At 44.7% G+C, this 16,062-nt stretch overlaps 1 protein-coding gene across 1 annotated transcript in view; it reads left to right on the top strand.

Annotated features, from left to right (window-relative positions):
- Positions 1 to 319: 319 nt before the first annotated feature.
- SEMA4B (semaphorin 4B) overlaps positions 320 to 16,062 on the top strand; it is a 161,729-nt gene continuing 145,986 nt past the window's right edge. Inside the window, exon 1 of the mRNA XM_075575130.1 lies at positions 320 to 471. The gene's annotated coding sequence lies outside the window, so the exon portion shown is untranslated. The remainder of the gene's footprint in view (positions 472 to 16,062) is intronic.

The following is a 16,062-nucleotide window of genomic DNA, read 5'->3' as shown; positions in this document are numbered from 1 at the left end:
GTCTGCACCCATACTGTGTGTGCATTGCTTGTCTAGAAGCAGTGTGTCCTAGATCAGTAAGGTACTGAAGGGGTCATCCAGACCATGCCTCAACATCCCCTGGGAACATATAAAAAAAGCATGTTACATTAACCGGCATCCCTGTAAAACAATCCCCTCTCCTCCTCCATGCTGGAAAACCTCCCTCCTCCCCCCCTGCTCTCCCCCCTCCCTCCTTCTCTCCTCCTCCCTCCTTCTCGCGGTCCCCCACCTCCCTCCTTCTCCATTAGACTGGTACTTTAACACAAGCCTTCCTTGCTGTGCTGTGTTTCACCAGCAGCCCAACCCATTTTCCTTCTGTCTCTTTCCTTTAATCCTTTTCTCTCTCACCTGCTGGAAGAGGTTTAACTAGGAAGCAGACGCCCGGTTTAAGACCCCCAGCACCCTGCCTGCTTACTGTATCTTGAATTATTGTGTGATAAAGACTGACTGGTAAGTCAATGTATTTCTCTTTTCTTTAGCTGAATATTTCATGTGTATTTGCTACATACACGGAGTGCAAGCTCTTCATGGTAGTAATTCTTCTCTTACTGCTATGCTGAAGGCTTTTGTTCATGCTTTCCCCTGTATCCCCGGTATCTTACGTTTTCCTTTAGATGTATATTGTAAAGCTATGCACATGCGGTATGATTGGTACTTGAGAATGGGACCATTCCGATGGTACTTGTGTGCTCAGATACTCATCATCACTTAGCATAATTATAGCAGAGGGAAGAGTTTACTGTATGTGATATATATATATATATATATACACACACACACACACACACACACACCCCTATCAATCCAGCAAAAGGTTGTAAAGATGTATTTCCATCTATCACCATCTTATCATTGAAACCTCCCCTGATTTAGCAATATTTAACTCTTTTGTAAAGTCCTTTTTTCATAAGTAAGGTTCTTGTAATGATGCCCAAAAAAATAGAGGAATGTTTTGCATCACAATGGCCATTTTTATTTCCCAACTGAAGAATGGAGCGCCCAGTAACACTGGCAATCCTTGGGTAGACCCCAGATTTAGATAAGATTAAAGGAGCATACAGTATGCAGAATTATATTAGGTGGGCGCTAACCTCACCCCGTATCGTAGTATTTTCCAACTGGGGTGCCTTAAACTAACCTGAAGGGTTAGTAATCATAATGCAATTTTAGGTTTAAATGACACATTAAATACAAGAAAATAGGATTTGTGATTACCATTTACAAACACTGCCATTCTAATACTGTAAATGTAAACAGAACATTTATCAGTAATTAGATATTTAATTCCGTTTCTGAACAGTTTCATAGAAAATTTAATAAACTTAACTATTTATAAACTGAGAGGGTGGCTCCACAATCAGATAAAGGATGCGGTTTCCTACTGGAAATTGGTGGAAACACCTCAACGCCTGCAGTTGTGGAAGAACAGGCGGTGCATTGGGAAAGCAATGCATTTTATAACCTTCCACAGCTGGAGTTAAAATTCTATGTTAAAACCTGATTTAATTGAATTATACATTTTTTGCAATTAATGCAATACAAATTATACAAATATTTCAAATTGAAAATAAACAATGTTCGTATTAAAAAAAAGGTTATTTAATTATTACAATTCAGTTGCTTGATTAGATAACCATGTGGTTCTTTTCCTGTATTGTGTGATCTCTGCCTGGCTTGTACAATCTTAGGGAGACTCAAGGTTGTAGGGCTCCCCGTTGCAGTCTGGTGCTGGAATCCATAGAGGAGGGCTGGAATAAGAAGAAAGGGAGTTGGGTTTTGAATTCCACAAAAACATAGGCTCTACAAGCATCATGCTGACATGACTACTATCTGCTCTCCCTAACGCTGACCCCGTAACAGGTCCGGAGCTGGGAGCTTAAGGACTTTATTATTAACAGCATTTATTTAGAAGGTGCAGACGAATTCCACCGCATAGTACGATGGGTGCGGGAGGTAAACATAATATTGAAGCATAGAAAAATTGAAATATTAACATAAACTGGTAGAATAAATAGAGACGTCCTTGCTCCACAGAGCGTACAAACTAAGGCCGCGATTAAAGTGTGCACGACAGCGCGTGCGATGGTGCACGCAGTGCGAACAAAATACAGCAGCTCTGTCGGGCCGGCCATAGTGCGCACGAACTGCGCATGTGAGGAAGAGCGACCGCGCGACAGAATTTTCATGAGACAAACACTATTTTGTTTTTTTCACGCGACGTCTTGCGTCACGTGAGCGGTGGTGACGTCACGGCCACGCCTCCCCATTGCCTCCCATCAGAGTGCAGGAATCGCTCGGGCAATAGGCATCCGTGACTCCATGCGCTCCGTTGCGCCTGCGCCTGCACTATAGACGAAGCCTAAAGGTGTTCAACCTTTTAAGCCATTATGAGCAGTTCAGAAAATGTATGATGACTGGAACCCCATAATTTGATTGTGACTTTGTGGAACCCCAACTTATTTATCTAATGTACATAAAAATAATATTTATGTTGTTCGGGCTTATATTTTCTCATGCAGAATGGGATAGGGTAAAGAGAGTGGGGATATGTCCGCAATATCAGCCTATAGCAATTAGAGATGGAGAAGTAGTTACACCGAGGTGCAATATAGGGCTGAATATATTAGCGTTAGAGAGAGAAGAAGTACCTACAGAATGCACTCACTGTGTGAGCATGTGTAATAGTTATTTAAATCTAAAACCCTTTTATTGAGTATTAAAAATAAAATTGGAAAGAGGGATCAGGTATTTGCATCCAGGACCTGTCCCCTATATAACCGCTATCCACTAGAACTCTTAGTTATACAAGTGTCACTTTTAGCAGAGATATGGTTATTGTTTTGTCTTAATATTTGTCTTTATTATTAAGATCAAAATAATTACTTATTATATTCATGTGAGGCCTACGGGTCTCTGTATGTTCAGTCTAGTACACGCCTGGATTTATACTATAATATAATGCTAAGTGAATTGCTAGCACCAGCAAAATACACTAAAAGACACAGGAAATCGTGCCAAGGCTTGATATGTCACAGAAAATAAGTTCTTTATGACATCTGAGCATAATGAATAAAACGTTTTCTGGTATCACTCTGCTACACTTGTATTAGGCAACACATACCACGCGTATTGCTATGTATAACAGCGGTTCAATCAGGATCTAAGGATTTATTCACATCTAACTGTCTACCGTGATTAATCCTCCTAAAATTCTCTAACCCCCGCAATTATTTTAGGGGTTCATATAGATCCCGCTATTTGCGGGAGAATAGGAGATGTACCTGAACATCGCTATAAATGATGTATCACTTCCCAGCACAATACTTTCCACCTGGTTACACCCACTGCCAGTCATATTCCAGTATAGTATCCAAGGAATAAATGCAAGATCTATGTCCACATACTAAGGCTAATGTCTCACCACCTAAAGAACTGGTTCAAGAGACAAAATATTTTTTTGGTTAACCTACTGTATAATAGTGCTAATTCTAATATAGCTTAGCACACAGTTAACAACCCTAATGGTTGGTGCTTAGAGGCACACCCTATCTGGTGTTTTTATGACTTGGGGCGCAGTTCAAAGACCACATCAAGTTATAGCCCCTTATGGTATAATTTTTACACGTACTTTTGAGGCACACTTTATCAAGTGTATTCTTATGCCTCAGGGCACGGTTCGAAGACCACATCCAATTATAGCCCCTCCAATTGTAAGGTACCATGTGTCAGTGCCATATTATTAGAAAGCACTAGTTGGTAAAGGCATATACTGTGGTGCTGACCAAATATTCGGACACATTAGCCGATATTTACCAGTTCAAAGGATTAAATTGGCGATATCTTAAAGTATGTAGATATACTTGCATGTTGAGATACATATTGTGTATAACGTTAGATGACCGGAGATCAGCCAATGGTGTTCTCTCTCATCAATTAGATGTGTGCTGTGCATATACCCTGTGTCAGTTTGGCTGGGACAGAGATACTTTCAATGCTTCTATTTGTTTAAGCAAATACAGTATCAACATGCGTTATGGAGTTACAAAAATGCCAATACATTGTGTCTGAAAGGTGCTATAGTCATATGTCCCATTGCTTAATATACAATCAGGACCCATATCTTTCTCAGAGTCGCTGTAAATAGTTTATAATGCAGCCACTACTTAATTTTGTATTTTGTATTTCTGGTGTCTTGTTACATATAATATAAAGGCACACTCTGTCAAGTAGTCTTATACCTTGGGGCGCGATTCAAAAGGACCGCATCCAGTTATAGCCCCTACAGATATAATGTAACTAGAGGTTAACACTAAATCGGTGACCTCTAAACCAGAAGCACTTTCTGTTATAAACACATGTAGAAATTTCAACTTAACTCGTAGATTTTATCAAAGTTATAGCAATAGCTGCAAATGGCATTAAATGTGCTGGTATACATTTCCCCACATGTTTAGTATATAGCATGTTCAGTTTTCGGTGCTACTAGACCAACATTGGGCCTCATTCAGAAAGCGTCGATAAGGCCCTTATTGAGCACTTATCGGCCAAAATGGCTACTCGTATTCAGTAAGCCTCGATAAGTGCTCGATAACGGCCTGTATCGCAGCAAAATTTTATGACCAAAAGAAACTCGCCAATTGAGCGGACATCAGCCGCTTATCGACCATTTTCGGAAGGATCATAAACTCGCGCGATTCTAGTACCAGCGAGTCGGCTGTCGCGGCCTATCACAGCCCTAAAAGGCGATCTTCTCCCCAAATCCAATTCACATCAAAATTTAGGTAAATTGGTGGGGAGATGCCTCGATGAGCTGCAATGTGTCGGGACTTAGAAAAAATAAGGCCCTTTTCCTGCCTCGGATTGATGCCGGGGGTCTCTGGAGCTGATTAATACCCATTAATACCAGCACCGGAGCCCCCCGGCATGCATCCGATGCAGGAAAAATGCATTTACAACAACTTCATTACCTTAGCGGCTAACCGCTAAGGCAATGAAGGGGTTAAACACCCATGCCAGGCTTACTGTGGCTAGCGAGGGTGAGTGAAGGGGGAATTTGGCCCTTAGTGGCTGTTTAGGCCTTACGGGGGGGCTGCGGGGGGACTTACCGCTAAGGTAATAAAGGGGTTAACCCAACCACTACCCACCCGCAAGGTCTAGACACCCATCCTTAGGGCTAATACCCCCTTCACCCATCCATGAGGCCAAAGCACCCACTCCGGACTGACTATACCCACCCTGTACCCATTGAGTAGTATAGTGGTACATCATACCCATATAATAATAATATGGGCATGATAAGCCTCTATAGCACTCAATGGGCACCCTAATTACAATACATTAATACACAAGACACACAATAATAAAACATAACTAAACTCCAAAAAAACACACGTCACTAAATAAAAACAGTAGCCAGCTAATCCAATGAATACAAGCAATAACAACATCAACAATGAATTAATTAAACCATTAACCAATCAAAACAATTAATTCCTAAAATAAATCCGAATTATTTTATAAAGTAACCAATCCAACCAAATAATTACTAAACCAACTCAAAATTAATAGTAACACTAACCAATAAAACCAATGAATTACTACAACATTCATGAATTAATTTAAACATTAAAATACAAACAATATCTCAAATAACCATAAAACGCTTTAGCTAACATAATACAACATTAACTAAAAACGAACACCAATCGCAAATATTGTATTACCATTAAGCAGGAAAAAAACAAACAATGACATCCACATAAGAAACTGAAATTTAAAAAAACAACAGCAATACCAAGCCAGAAATGCCCCCCAAATATTGTCATAATAATGTATTAATCTGTACCCTAAAGTGGTACAGATTAATATATTATCAGTCAATGTGCCTCCCCCAAAAAATCAAAAAACACATCCAATGAAGAAACCTGTAAAAAGAGACATTTACAAACATTCAATATATCACTTACCATTAGAAGCGGTGGCCCTCCGACTCCCGGGGAAACAGGAAGCTCACGTACCTTGAAGGCCTCCAACAGCATCCGATGCCATCCGCCATGAAGATCCGGCTCAGGTACCCAAATCTTCTTTTTTCTTTCTTTAATCACCTTCTTCTATCTTCATCTTTCATCATTTCTTGATCTTCTTTATCTTCTATCTTCATCTGTCAATCCAAAAAGCCACATGGTCAATCACAACCGATGTTGTCTCGTCGTCGTCTTGGGCTCAAATGAGGCGTCACGGTCTTAAATAGGGCTTGTGACGTCACATTTAGCCTCAAAATGGTTAACAGCCACTTGATTGGCTGTTAAAACCATGTTCCGACATTAATGATTTTTTTTTTAAATGACATCACTTAAAGGGAATGATGCCAGCCAATCAGAATGGCTGTGCTTCATTTGCCTTTAAGAGGACGTCACGAAGCCGGCGTCACATGGTATTTCAGCCAATCAGATCGTGGGAACCAATTCCACACTCTGATTGGCTGAAATACCATGTGACGCCGGCCATCTTGAAACGTGACCGAGACATTTCCTTGCAAAGGAGATACTGGCACCCCATAAAGGTGCCTGTATCTCAGGAAGCAGGGGGTCCCTGGACCTGAAACCAACGCGGTTCAGCTCCGGAGACCCCCTGCACATCTACACTATGAAAGACATTTATATTAAAATAAATAATTTTCGGGCGACATTTCCGCTGTGAGAGGCACTCTCTCTGCAGCAGAAATGAATCACCGGTTTAGGCCTTTTCAGAGGCTCGATGCTCTCGCTGGCAGCAACTCGCCCGTTTTGGGAATTTTGCTATCACAGGTAATCGAGGCTTTCTGAATACCGTGATAGCAACGCCCAGAAAAACGTCATTTTAAATGCCCTGGCGATAATTTTTATCAACCTTCTCTGAATGAGGCCCATAGTGTTAATATAATTAACATGTAACTTTTAACCATGACATGTCCACCTTAGTAATGATAAAGGGACAGTTTAACTTATCTGAGTCATGGATCTGCCAGTGTTTGTAGCGTGTGAGTCCTCCATATTCAATTCTCGCGCAGGAACTTCCGCGTGGTGAAGTCACATCACAGTCACCTCCTACCTGACGTACGTTTCACGCAATGTGCGCTTTCTCAAAGGTAAGTATTGTTGGGGGTTGGAGAGTATTTATGCAAATGTGGTTGTCTTGGTAACCGCCTTTGATTAGCGCAGTTAAACCAGGCTGATTTACAATTGTCCATACACCGTCTTGGGGCATCAAACGGGGGAAATTTGACTCCAAAACCAGTAGAGGGGATAGACACTCACAATCTTATAACAGGTCTGAGTTCACTATTTCAACAAATTTGATCATACGACCCACAGTATGTTAGAGGGTCCTCAAAAGGGCCAGTAACTAGGTCACTGGTCCGCAGAGTAGAACACTAAGTTAATGTAATCTGTATCTGAGTTATTTTAAAGTGTAAGCTGTAATATCAAGTGAGGTAATGAAACATTATCATGGTCCACAGATGTTTGGAGACTGATACCGAGCTGCAGGGCTACTGTATGACACTATTGCCCACGGCTTCAGAATCAGATTGCTGCTGTACAATGAGTATGCTCTGTAAACATCTAGGTATGCATCTGAGTATTGGGCAGTGATGTAATGATGATCCTCCAAAGTTGGATAGAGGGGATCTTAGATGGGACATATATATAGTTCAGTGGTTTATAGTGATACGACCCACAGTTATTCGAGGGTCCTTAAAGGGCCAGTAACTAAAACACAGGTCTGCAGAATAGAGTGTGTCAGCGCCCTAATGTATGATATCCTATGTTATTATAAAGTAGGTACATGATTACCAAACCTCTGAGATGAGTGTATAGCTATGTGTGTGAACTTCTCCAATAAAGTGTAACCATATAATGATTATACTTGATCAGTCCCAATAGGTGTCTGGGTGCCGGACCGTGATCTATGATTGATCCGTAATCACAGGATATGAGATATCCTTAAATGAAGGGAGAAAACATAAACCCTTCATTAAGTCCTTGTGGGGACAAAGTCCCCAGGTCAAAGATCCAGCGTGACTCCCATTTCAATACCTCATTATCCCAGTCACCCCCCTGATAGTCTTAGGTATTGACTCTATACCTACAAAGGTTAATACTGTACTATCTCCTTTATGTGCTCGATGCACATGATTAGCCAGAGGTGTGTCCCTGTTGTTCCTCACATCACCCAGATGTTCGAGAATTGTGTGGCGAAATTGACGAGTGGTCTTGCCAACATATTCTTTGTTGCACACACATATGGCCTGATATACAACTCCCAATGTCTTGCAGTTAATAAAATGTCTCATTCTATGGCTACGTGTGTTGTCCCAGTTACAAAAGATCTTACTCTGGTTCACTGATGCACAGGCTTTACACCCCTTGCACTTGAAAGTACCTGATGATCTTTTTGCCAGCCATGTATCCCTTGTAGGTGGTTCAAAGTGGCTATGAACCAATAGGTCCTTGAGATTAGCCGCCCTCCTGCTTACCAGGGTAGGTCTCGCTGTAAGGACCCGGCGGAGATCATCATCTTCCAAAAGGATGTTCCAGTGCCTGCCAAGAATGTTATTTATCTGTGCCCACTGGTTATTGTATGTCCCAATGAATCGGAGCAATGTTTTGTTCATTACCAATTTTAATCTTGTCAGTCAACAGTTGACTCCTGTTTGTAGATCTTGCCCTTTTGATTAGCCTATTGCTGTATCCTCTCTCCTTGAATCTATACTTGAGTATTGTAGCTTCCTTCTCAAATTCCTGGTCCGAAGAACAGCTTCTCCTTATACGGAGAAACTGTCCGATTTGGTGTGAGGGGTGATGGCTGTCCGCTCGTAGCAAACTATTTGTTGCCGTTTCTTTCCGATGTAAGCGCCATGTACATTAATGTCGCTATATAAATAAAGACATACAATACAATGTAAAGTGGTCTCAAGTTTACCCAAGGATGATCTGCTAATCATTAGGTCTAAAAAGGCAACATTAGTTGTACTGATCTCTGACGTAAGTCGTAAATTTAGAGGACTTGTATTAAGAAGATTGATAAACTCACAAAAAGTATTTCTGGCTCCTTTCCATAGGATCAGGATATCATCTATGAATCTGGCCCACAGGAGTATGTGAGAGGTATACTCCAGATATTGGTCCTGGAAGACCACCTCCACCTCCCACCAACCCAAATACAGGTTGGCATAGGTGGGGGCGCAGGTGGTCCCCATGGCTGTTCCCCTGACTTGATGATACACAGTGCTATTGAAGACAAAATAGTTGTGAATGAGTACAAACCTAAGTAGGTCAATAATCAATCTATTGTGATTAGCAAAATCACAGCTCCTGGTCTGCAGAAAATATTGGACTGAATTTATTCCATTGTCATGTATGATGGACCTATATATAACGACTAGACATCCATACTAATCAGTAAGGTACCCTCATCTATTGTGACATCATTAAGTCTGTTCAACACATCTGTAGTGTCACGTAAATATGACGGGAGAGAGGTAACAAAGGATCTGAGGACCTGATCTACATAAATACTGGGCTGTTCCATAAGACTAGCTATGCCCGATACAATCGAGCGGCCTGGTGGTGGAAATCCCCCCTTTATGTATCTTTGTAGTGAATAAAATGTTGCTGTCTTAGGCTTCCTATTGAGAAGCGCTTCCGATTCTTTCTTAGTAAGGGCATTGGTTGACACACCTGTATCAAGAATAGTTTTCAATTCCTTCATGAATTGGATAGTCGGATCAGTCTTCAAGGAGGATAACAGTTTCTATCAGACAGGAGCCTTTTATTTTCTTCCACGTAGTCAACTGTGTCCAAAAGGACTATATTTCCACCTTATCTGAGGGTTTTATTGTTACCATTTGGTTCACTTGGCGTTCTTTTACGGCTAGCTTTTCTGCCTCACTCAGATTTCCCAATGTAGATTGTATTTGCAAACCCTCTAGGTTTTTTACGACCAGCTTCATAAAGGTTGCTACATTGGGACTGGTTTCTAGAACCGGTGTGAATTTAGATTTGGGTTTAAGCTGTGAGAATGGTCCCTCCCCTGCAGGTCTCATGCTTTCTTCTTGTAAAGCAGTGAGGTCTCTAATATCTTCTATGTACATGTCATCCAGATCTTCCAATCCTTCAGATCTAAGTTGGTATAGTTCCTTTCATCTAAAGAACTTCTGTAGAAGTAATTTCCTCCCAAACAGGTGTACATTTTTACCCAATCAAACAATCTAAAATCCATAGATGGGGGAAATGGAAGACCCTTATTAAGTGCTCTAGTTTGCTCACTGCTTAGTGCATATTTGGACAAGTTGATTATGTGATTGATATCATTGGTCACTGTCGTCGGCGTCGCTGCCTGCGTCTTGGTCTGCCTCCGTAGGTCAATGTGTCTCTGCTTCTTAATCCATCCCATCTTGCCCCTTCTAGTCTTTCCCTTTCTGTGTAGGGTAAGTAGTGGGGGCCCTGATCTAAAATAACAGGTCTCATGGGATCTCCCTTCCCAGAACTGTGACTGCCAGATGTGTCACTTTCATCATTCGATGTATCCCAGTCTGTGGAGGATTCTTCGTGGTTGGCCATTACTTTCTTCACTAAGTTGTGTCTATACATTTTGCCCTCCTTGTAGTCCTTAGAGTCTCTCTGAAATTTGAGTACCTTACGATCTTTAAGTTCTTTAATAAATTTGTCTAAACCTTCCTTTAGTTTGGTCTCTTTATTTGTAAATTCTGTATCTTCCCTCCATTTATCTGCTTCTTTTAATTGTATCTTCAGTTCTGCTTGGGTGGTTTTCGATTTGTCATTTTCAAATTCAACCAATAATTTCATGAGTGAAGCTGAACAATGACTCAGAATAGTATTCCATTTTTTCAAAAACTCCGGGTCAGTGTATTGGAAAGCAGTGCTAGATTGAGTCTTAAACCCCTACGTATCAAATTTGTTCTGAGGTAGTTCTCAAAACTTGCCACTTCCCACCAGTCTTGCTTATTTCTTGTATACTTTATCCAAATGCAAGAAACATGTTGTGATGTTATCTGTGGTTGTGTCTATTTGCTCACCATCAGATGTAAATAATGTAGCTGCTTCACTCAGTCAGTCGGAAAAATGTGGTTGTGTGGACAAAAAACCTGCCATGTCGGGTGTAATCACCCGAAATACAGATATAAAGTCAAGCTAAAATGGGTAGCGAGCTGGACAAAGGAATGGACTGAGTCCACCAATAGCATATGCAGTAGGCCTCACATGAATATAATAAGTAATTATTTTGATCTTAATAATAAAGACAAATATTAAGACAAACCAATAACCATATCTCTGCTAAATGTGACACTTGTATAACTAAGAGTTCTAGTGGATAGCGGTTATATAGGGACAGGTCCTAGATGCATATACCTGATCCCTCTTTCCAATTTTATTTGTAATACTCAATAAAAGAGGTTTTAGATTTAAATAACTATTACACATGCTCACACAGTGAGTGCATTCTGTAGGGTACTTCTTCTCTCTCTAACCCTTATATTTTCTCAATAAGATTTCTATATTCAAAATGTCTCAGACAGGTCTGCAACCCTGCCTTTCCCCGTTATCTCTTACATACAATGCTTCCACGGCAGCCAGTAAGTGCTTCTTACCCATTTTCATTGTTTTTTTTTGTGTACACCCTCCTCTCTCCACCCCTCTTCCCCCCCTCTCTCCACCCCTCTTCCCTCTCTTCCACTCTCTTCACTCTCTCTTCCCTCTCATCACCCTCATCTTCTCTCTCCCCCTTTTCTCTCCTGTTCCTCTTCTCTCCCCCATCTTCTCACTTTCTCTCTCCCCCTATTCTCTCTCCACCCTTCTTCTCTCTCTCTCCACCCTTCTTCTCTCGTTCCCCCTACTCTCTCTCTCTCATTTCCCCCTTCTCTCTCTCGTTCCCCCTTCTCTCTCTCTCTCTCATTTCCCCCTTCTCTCTCTCTCGTTCCCCCCTTCTCTCTTCCACCTCATCTCTCGTCTCCATCTTCTCTCTTCCCCCACCTCTTCACTCCCACCACTCTTCTTACCCTCTTCTCTCCCCACACCCTCTTCTCTCTCCCACCCCTTCTTCTTTCTCCCCATGTCTTCACTCTCTCACCCCTCTACTATCACACTCTCTCCCTTCTTCTCTTTATCTCCCTTGCTCTTCTTTCTCTCCCCCTCATCCCAATATTCTCTCTCTCTCTCCCCCATCTTCTCTCTCTTGCCCCCATCTTCTCTCTCTATCTGCACCCCTCTTCTCTCTCCCAATCTTCTTTCTCCCTCAATCTTCTCTCCGCCCCCCTTTTCTCTCTCTCCACCCCATTTCTCACTCTCCATCCCTCTTTTCTCACCCCCCCACCCCTCTTCTTTCTTTCCACCCCTCTTCTCTCTCCCACCCTTTCTTCTTTCGCCCCACGTCTTCGCTCATCTCTCTTTTCTCTCTCCCCCATCTTCTTCCCAATATTCTCGCTCCCCTCTTCTCCATCTCCCCCCTCTTCTCTCTCTCAACCCTCTTCTCTCTCTCCCCCCTCTTCTCTCTCTCTACCCCCTCTTCTCTCTCTCTCCCCTCTTCTCTCCCCCTTCTTCTCTCTTCCCCATCCTTCTTTTCTCTCTTCCCCCTCTTCAGTCTCTCCATCCCTTTTCTCTCTCCCCCCCTCTTCTCCCTCTCCACCACTCTTTTATCACTCTCCACCCCTTCTTTCTGTCCACCCTCTTCCCTCTCAATCCCCCTCTTCTCTTTCTCTTCCCCCTCTTCTCTCTCTTCCCCCTCGTCTCTTCCCCCCCCCCTCGTCTCTCTTTCCCACCCCTCGTCTCTCTTCCTACCCCCTTCCCCCTGTCTCTCTTCTTGTCACGTGTGCTCACCACAAACAAGACTAGACCGCAGGGCTGAGTTGGGGATGTATATAACTGCCACCCTACAACCACGGAGCCAGGTCCGGAGTGCAGAGTCAGAGTCGTGTAGCCGGGTCAGGGTAGGAGAGTTCGGATATGTCATGGTACTTGCCGTGGTCTGGGGTTGGAGAGAGGATAGTAGTCAGTATCCGTAAGCCGTGGTCAAGGAGAGGAGAGAGCGGGGGTCCAATAACAAGTCAAAGTCCAGGGGTACAGAAGAGACAGGTCCAGATAAGAGCAGGGGTCACAACAATGGTCAGGCAAGGCACAGGAACAGGCAAGATACAGGTAGCAGCGAACACAGGACATAAACAAGAGTTTATGTCCAGCAAGTTGTACAGGAACTGACAGGGCATATAGAGGAGGAGGCAGCAATCAGGAGGTAGCAGAAAGATGACATCAGTCCCAGATTGGAAGCTAATAGGAGGAAGCAGGATTGTTGCAGGTGAGACACAACTGATGTGTGTTTTGCGATTAGCTGCCGCGCAGGGGGAATGCGGCGTTGGGCGAGTGCGTCGCCAGCGGGAGTTGGTGCCATGATGACGTGACGAGAGCGTGCCTCCACGGGTGCACTTTTGGGTTGTTGCGCCTGCGCAGACAAGGGTCTACGTGCCGCAGCAGGCATTGCTGCGTGACGCGTCATGGAGGCACAGCCTAGCAGCGATCCTGACACTTCCCTCCTCATCTCTCTTCCCTTATTAACAATACATTTTCTATCTCCCCTCCCTCCCCCTCCCTCATCAACTCATCTCCCCTCCTCTTCTCTCTCTCCTCCGCTTTTCTCTTTCCCTCCCCCTCTTTTCTCTCTCTTCCCCTCTTCTCTCCTCCTTCTTGCTCCCCGCTTCTTCCCACACACGCGCACACACTTGCTCCCACTCCCACACACTCTCTCTTATACACAGAGACTCTTCCCCCTCCCCCTGACACAGTATGCATTGAGAGCAGGGGCGGGCAGAGTACCGGAGTGCTCCGACTAGTTCCGCCCCCAGCACTCTGACTAGCTGTGCCTCCCTCTCATTAGCTGTGCCCCCTCTGACTAGCTCTGCCCCTGTCCTCACACGCCTCTGCCTCCTGCTCTCTGATCCCCCCGAATCCCCTCACGGAGCAGTGCGGCAGTTAATTGACCTGTCAATCACTGTTGCTGCCAATCTCTCCCCCCGCATCTCCCTTTCTCTATTTCTCTCCCTCCCCTCCCTCTTCTCTCTCCTCTCTCTCTTCTCTCCCCCCTTTCCCCCCCCCTGCCCTCTCTTTCTCTCCCTCTTCTCTATTTCTCTCCCATCTCTTTTCTCTCCCCCTCCCTCTTCTCTCTCCCTCTCTTTCTTTCCCCCCTTTTCTCTCTCTTTCCCTCTCCCCCATCTTCTCTCTCTTGCCCCCATCTTCTCTCTCTATCTGCACCCCTCTTCTCTCTCCCAATCTTCTTTCTCCCTCAATCTTCTCTCCGCCCCCCTTTTCTCTCTCTCCACCCCATTTCTCACTCTCCATCCCTCTTTTCTCACCCCCCCACCCCTCTTCTTTCTTTCCACCCCTCTTCTCTCTCCCACCCTTTCTTCTTTCGCCCCACGTCTTCGCTCATCTCTCTTTTCTCTCTCCCCCATCTTCTTCCCAATATTCTCGCTCCCCTCTTCTCCATCTCCCCCCTCTTCTCTCTCTCAACCCTCTTCTCTCTCTCCCCCCTCTTCTCTCTCTCTACCCCCTCTTCTCTCTCTCTCCCCTCTTCTCTCCCCCTTCTTCTCTCTTCCCCATCCTTCTTTTCTCTCTTCCCCCTCTTCAGTCTCTCCATCCCTTTTCTCTCTCCCCCCCTCTTCTCCCTCTCCACCACTCTTTTATCACTCTCCACCCCTTCTTTCTGTCCACCCTCTTCCCTCTCAATCCCCCTCTTCTCTTTCTCTTCCCCCTCTTCTCTCTCTTCCCCCTCGTCTCTTCCCCCCCCCCTCGTCTCTCTTTCCCACCCCTCGTCTCTCTTCCTACCCCCTTCCCCCTGTCTCTCTTCTTGTCACGTGTGCTCACCACAAACAAGACTAGACCGCAGGGCTGAGTTGGGGATGTATATAACTGCCACCCTACAACCACGGAGCCAGGTCCGGAGTGCAGAGTCAGAGTCGTGTAGCCGGGTCAGGGTAGGAGAGTTCGGATATGTCATGGTACTTGCCGTGGTCTGGGGTTGGAGAGAGGATAGTAGTCAGTATCCGTAAGCCGTGGTCAAGGAGAGGAGAGAGCGGGGGTCCAATAACAAGTCAAAGTCCAGGGGTACAGAAGAGACAGGTCCAGATAAGAGCAGGGGTCACAACAATGGTCAGGCAAGGCACAGGAACAGGCAAGATACAGGTAGCAGCGAACACAGGACATAAACAAGAGTTTATGTCCAGCAAGTTGTACAGGAACTGACAGGGCATATAGAGGAGGAGGCAGCAATCAGGAGGTAGCAGAAAGATGACATCAGTCCCAGATTGGAAGCTAATAGGAGGAAGCAGGATTGTTGCAGGTGAGACACAACTGATGTGTGTTTTGCGATTAGCTGCCGCGCAGGGGGAATGCGGCGTTGGGCGAGTGCGTCGCCAGCGGGAGTTGGTGCCATGATGACGTGACGAGAGCGTGCCTCCACGGGTGCACTTTTGGGTTGTTGCGCCTGCGCAGACAAGGGTCTACGTGCCGCAGCAGGCATTGCTGCGTGACGCGTCATGGAGGCACAGCCTAGCAGCGATCCTGACACTTCCCTCCTCATCTCTCTTCCCTTATTAACAATACATTTTCTATCTCCCCTCCCTCCCCCTCCCTCATCAACTCATCTCCCCTCCTCTTCTCTCTCTCCTCCGCTTTTCTCTTTCCCTCCCCCTCTTTTCTCTCTCTTCCCCTCTTCTCTCCTCCTTCTTGCTCCCCGCTTCTTCCCACACACGCGCACACACTTGCTCCCACTCCCACACACTCTCTCTTATACACAGAGACTCTTCCCCCTCCCCCTGACACAGTATGCATTGAGAGCAGGGGCGGGCAGAGTACCGGAGTGCTCCGACTAGTTCCGCCCCCAGCACTCTGACTAGCTGTGCCTCCCTCTCATTAGCTGTGCCCCCTCTGACTAGCTCTGCCCCTGTCCTCACACGCCTCTGCCTCCTGCTCTCTGATCCCCCCGAATCCCCTC

This window comes from Ascaphus truei, chromosome 18 (genome assembly GCF_040206685.1).
Source record: "Ascaphus truei isolate aAscTru1 chromosome 18, aAscTru1.hap1, whole genome shotgun sequence".
In the NCBI taxonomy this organism is placed as follows: Eukaryota; Metazoa; Chordata; class Amphibia; order Anura; family Ascaphidae; genus Ascaphus; species Ascaphus truei.
This window is presented reverse-complemented; position numbering and strand designations above follow the sequence as displayed.